The following is a 6,000-nucleotide window of genomic DNA, read 5'->3' on the forward strand; positions in this document are numbered from 1 at the left end:
GTATTATTTCCCAAAGACCTTGAGTTTAGATATATTTTTTCATATTTTATTCCCATGTCCAGCAACAAAGATTTATAAAAACAGACTGTACAAGTACTGTTTTCCATATTGAAAAGAATTTAAACTTTTGGTGCTCTAAAATTGACAGAAATTAAAGTTGCTACAATACTCTCTAATCTCTGTCTTTGAATCTTTAGTTCTATAAATTAACCAGAAGTCTTTTTCAGTTAACTTTTTTTAAGACTAGAACACCGATGCTCGATTTCTCTGGTTTAATTTTTTTTTTAATTAAAATTAAATTTCAATAGAGTTGCATCTACTGAAACACAAAATGTGAAACACTTCTGCTTAAAATAAATGGGTTCATAATTTAATCTCCAGCTAAGTTTAAGGAAATTATACCCCTTCCCAGTACTCGTTGCTGAATTCATCCCCCTACCCCCAAAAACAAAAAACAGGCTGGGTTTTCACTATTAAGACATTTAAGGTTAAAGAAGCAAAAATGATAGACTTGCTTATGCGCTTACCCCAAAAAAAGTGATATTTATTTGGGTCATGGCTTATTGTCTTCCACAGAATTACAATTGATATAAAGTGAAATTTCCAGCAGAAAATAGGCACATCTGCATTATAACTAGAAAATCATTAAATTACCATGTTTTTATTGTTGCAGAGGGATTTAGGTAGTTATTCATCATACCATATTCTCTCTCTCTCTCTCTCTCTCTATATATATATAATAAATACTCAAGATTATGTTTTAATTGCAAATTGATTGTAACTCTTTTGATCTCCAGTATGCAAAATATTTAAGTCAACTTTTTCTTTCCGTGGATTATCAAAATATTCCATGATGTTTCCCATTTGAAAATAAAGTAATTCTCAATTTAAAAATAAAAGGTCTCAGTAAATATGTGAAAAATTTTGTTTAATTAGTGCTTTTCAATTAAAATAATACACTTAATGCTTCTATGTAATTAAATGCCAAATAAATGGGGACAAATTATATAAGAATCTCAGAAACTTATATTAGCTAGAGGGGAAAACTGAAGGCATATACTAAGTTGACATAAGGAAAACATATCTAAGGGAAAACTTTCCAAGCAATCCTTTTAACATGTGATAGAAACTGCCCACTCTTTACCAAAATCCATGTTTTCCTTTCTGGTGTCATAAGACTACATTTCTTGGCCTCCCTTGAAATTAGGAATGGCCATACGACTGAGTTCTAGCCAGTGGAATATGAGCAGACATGATGCACACCAATTTCGAAGAGGCTTTTTAAGGAATAAATGTGCTGTTTCCATGCCTCCTTTCACTTCCCACTGGCTGGATACAGAGGAAAATGAAAGCCAAGGACATGGCAGAGCCACCAGTTGGAAAGATTCTGGGTCACTGAGTCACTTCACAGGAAAGAGACAACCAGATGTTTTTGCCTTGGAATGTTAACATAAATGAGAAGAAAAACTTCTACTGTATTTGAGCCTTTACACATTTTAGAGCCCACTTGTTACTACAAACAATCGAAACCAAAACAAATATTGGGACCTTGCAGGGGGTTCTTCGAGAATGAATGTTTACAAGTATGTGACATCGGCTTAGCAGCCAAGCACCCAGCAGTGGGGGAATAGCTAAGAGCAGGCTGAAAACTATAACCCATATCACGCAGGGGCAAAGCATTTGATGAAACAGTTGCCTGTTGTACGTGGAAGGTGGTCGGTAAGACTACGAACCTATAGTTCAGGGGAAATGAATGGGAAGAGCCAGAGCAACAGTGTATTCGATATTTTTCCTGCTGAAAAATAACTGCAAGTATACAAGTAAACTCGGGCAGGACATAAATGGCTTTCCTGCAGAGATCGAAGGGAATGGAGAGCCCAGGGGTTATGTGCCGTAGGGGCTTGATAGGTCTCCTGCTTCTGAACCCCACGTATTAAAAGGGGTCTTGAGTAAGAAAGGCCTATCAAGACTGCTCAGCTAAACAAAGGGACTCACCATATGGCAAAGATCAGAGTTTATATTTAAAGTGTTGCCTCTTGGGACGCCCGGGTGGAGCAGTGGGTTAAGTGGCCGACTCTTGGTGCCGGCTCAGGTCGTGGTCTTGGGGTCGTGGGTTCGAGCATCAGTCTCTGCACTCCCGCGGAGTCTACTTCAACTTCTCTCTCCCTCTCCCGCTCACCCTCTCTCTCCAAAATAAAATCTTTAAAAATAAAGCGTCGCCTCTTATTTCAGAGCAACCTCAGGGAAACCTGCATGCTTATGAAGCACACTATGAAAGTTGTATAACCCTCAGGAAGGAAACCGTTCTCAACGCCTGCTTCAGATGAAACCATCACAGGTAACCCTTCCCGGAAGTCAGAGCGGAAGGACACGGAGAATAACGGATAGGGGAGCTTCTGTCAGAGAATAGATCCAGAGTAAATCCGAACTCTGCTGGGTGCCTGGGTGGTTCAGTCGGTTAAGTGACTGACTCTCCATTTCAGCTAAGGTCATGATCTCAGGGTTGTGAGACCAAGCCCCGTGTTGGGCTCTGCGCTGGGTGTGGAGCCTGCTTGGGATTCTCTCTCTCTCCCTCTGCCCCTCCTCCTCCATCTTTCTGCTAAGAGGGAAGTAAGGGTTTTCCCTGCTATGATTCCCTGACTGCTGTTACGTTTTTCATTCTTCTCCTTTTCAAATGAGAACTTTAATTGCAGTTAACCACTTCCTGCTCTACATTGTATATTTGGCGGAGGTTGGGGAGCAGGTAACTTGTCTTTACATTCCCAGGTCACTGAACATGATGAAAAGGAGGGAGCATCACCAGAGAAATGGGACTTGGAAAACATTGCAATAACTGGATGGGACTTGAAGTTGTCTTCTTTAGGGAGAATGTAAGCTATTTAACAAAATCTCTGTTCTCCTCTTCCTGGACACATGCTAGACCACATTTCCCAGCCTTTCCTGCAGGTATCTGTAGCTATGCGACCAACTGGAACGTGAGTGGAAGGGATACTCTTCATTTCTAGGCCAAATGCCTCCTTCAGGGTCTCTTTCCCCATCCATTAATTAGCTGGTTACAGATGATGACAGTGTCCAAGGGGACGGTGGAGCCACAAGACAAAAGGAACCAATGTCCTGGAGTCAGTGCTTGGACATCACCTTCCCACCAGCCAATAGTTTCTTCTGCAGAAGAATTGTTACATGGAATGTCCACAAACTGTACTTGAGCTATTACAGATTTCGGGTCTATTTTGTGCTTGCAGCACCAACCTTAACACCGATAGGTAAGTTCATGGCTCCAAGCTGGCATCTGAGACAAACATGGTGGCGTTATAGCCAAAAGGACAAAACTTCCACACAGTATGAGGAAGGACAAGGTCTGACACCTGATTCTGGGGGGAACCAAAACCAAAGAATGGGGTCGGTCCCAGGAACATGGTCTGCCACCACTTCCTGAAGTTATTTTTAGGAGCGGCTCTAAGGCCATTAGAGTCATTCAAAATACTTGTCTCCCCAACTTGACCAAACTAAGAGAAGTGAGTTAAGTGTGAGCCAAGAGATAAGGTGATGGGTTGAAAGCCAGAGAAGCGACCAAAACCTAGGCATCAAACCTAGAGATAGAAGTGAAGCAGTAAGAACGTTAGAAAAATCCAGAGCAAGGGGAGGAGGAAATCAAGCAGCAAGCAAATCACTCAGCAGAATTAAGGCAAGGACACCAGGAACTTTATGAGGAGCAGGGTGACAGCCAGATTGTTTTAAAATAAATAACCTTGAAACAGTCCAGAGACTTTTGGACTTAACCCCATGAATGAGTGAGTTTAAGAAGGGTAGTCTAATGGGTCTATTGGGAAACTATTTTCTTTAAATCCATGTGTTTTAAAAGTGTCAAGTAACTAGATATGAAGTATAATACCAGCAGCTTTACATTAGGTGGGCAGAGAATTTTTTTAAAAGTGAGACTTGTGAGTCTTTAACTCCATTTAACTTGTGAGTCTAAAAACTCCATTTCTCCAGTCTCACCTGGCTGGTTCAGTCGTGTTACTCTTGATCTTAGGGTTGTGAGTTCAAGCCCCACGTTGTGTGTAGAGATTACTTAAGAAAACTAAAATCTTAAAAAGTGAGATTTGTGACACTGTAAAGGAAGATTTTTTTGGGATGTGATGATTGATTGAACCCTGGGGGGGGGGCGTGGTTCGTGTGAGAGGGTGGAATGAAATAGAGTGGTTTTGAGGAGCAGGGTTGTTAACAAAACTCAAAAGACATTTTGCAGAAAATGTCCATGATTTGGAAACAAAAGGTTGGAATTTAGGAGAGAGGTAAAGACTAAAGAATGGGTTTGGGGTTTCACACAAAGCACCAGAATGACTGTCGCAGGACCTGACAGCTGACACCACCTCTCACTGGACTGTGTGTGAGTTCTCTGACGGTACAGTGTATTGACCTGTGTTATTCACACCTGCATGGCACAGTATTTAGGCCATAACAGATAATAATGAATCTGTTTCCAATTGAGTCTGAGACCTTGGGAAGTTTGGGCAAGGGGGGATTTTTGGTGTTTTGCTCTTTGTCTTTTTTTTTTTGTAGTCATTTATTTTAATTGCATAGAATTGTCCAAGAAAGCTTATGTGTAATGTGCATTATTTACCAAGGCAAGAAAAACATACATTTTTGAAACATTTTCGTAACACCTGAAATGAAAAGATTTCTTGTTTAATCATGAAATGTGACATGAAACTCCATAGCATCTGTAACTTCTGGTTCATTCATTGATAAAAACTCCATTTCTGACATAGTTATAATTTTTAATAGGAAAACAATATTAAACTAATACTAAATTTATTTTATTATCTTTTTTTTAAGTAGGCTCCATCCCAGTGTGAGGCTTGAAATCACAACTCTGAGATCAAGAGTTGCATGCTGTACCAACTAAGCCAGCCAGGTACCCCTACACTTATTAATTTTATTTTTATTTATTTATTTATTTATTTTTATTTATTTTTTATTCTTATGTTAATCCCCATACATTACATCATTAGTTTTAGATGAAGTGTTCCATGATTCATTGTTTGTGCATAACACCCAGTGCTCCATGCAGAACGCGCCCTCCTCAATACCCACCACCAGGCTAACCCATCCTCCCACCCCCCTCCCCTCTAGAACCCTCAGTTTGTTTTTCAGAGTCCATCGTCTCTCATGGATCGTCTACCCCTCCAATTTCCCCCACTTCATTCTTCCCCTCCCGCTACCTTCTTCTTCTTCTTTTTTTTTTCTTAGCATATATTGCATTATTTGTTTCAGAGGTACAGATCTGAGATTCAACAGTCTTGCACAATTCACAGCGCTTGCCAGAGCACATACCCTCCCCAGTGTCTATCACCCAGTCACCCCATCCCTCCCACCCCACCCCCCACTCCAGCAACCCTCAGTTTGTTTCCTGCAATTAAGAATTCCTCATATCAGTGAGATCATATGATACATGTCTTTCTCTGTTTGACTTATTTCGCTCAACATAATACCCTCCAGTTCCATCCATGTCGTTGCAAATGGCAAGATCTCATTCCTTTTGATGGCTGCATAATATTCCATTGTATATATATACCACATCTTCTTTATCCAGTCATCTGTCAATGGACATCTTGGCTCTTTCCACAGTTTGGCTATTGTGGACATTGCTGCTATAAACATTGGGGTGCACGTACCCCTTCGGATCCCTACTTTTGTATCTTTGGGGTAAATACCCAGTAGTGCAATTGCTGGATCATATGGTAGCTCTATTTTCAACTTTTTGAGGAACCTCCATACTGTTTTCCAGAGTGGCTGCACCAGCTTGCATTCCCACCAACAGTGTAGGAGGGTTCCCCTTTCTCCGCATCCCCGCCAACATCTGTCCTTTCCTGACTTGTTAATTTTAGCCATTCTGACTGGTGTGAGGTGCTATCTCATTGAGGTTTTGATTTGGATTTCCCTGATGCCGAGGGATATTGAGCACTTTTTCATGTGTCTGTTGGCCATTTGGATGTC

The sequence above is a fragment of the Neomonachus schauinslandi genome, chromosome 6 (assembly GCF_002201575.2).
Source record: "Neomonachus schauinslandi chromosome 6, ASM220157v2, whole genome shotgun sequence".
In the NCBI taxonomy this organism is placed as follows: domain Eukaryota; kingdom Metazoa; phylum Chordata; class Mammalia; order Carnivora; family Phocidae; genus Neomonachus; species Neomonachus schauinslandi.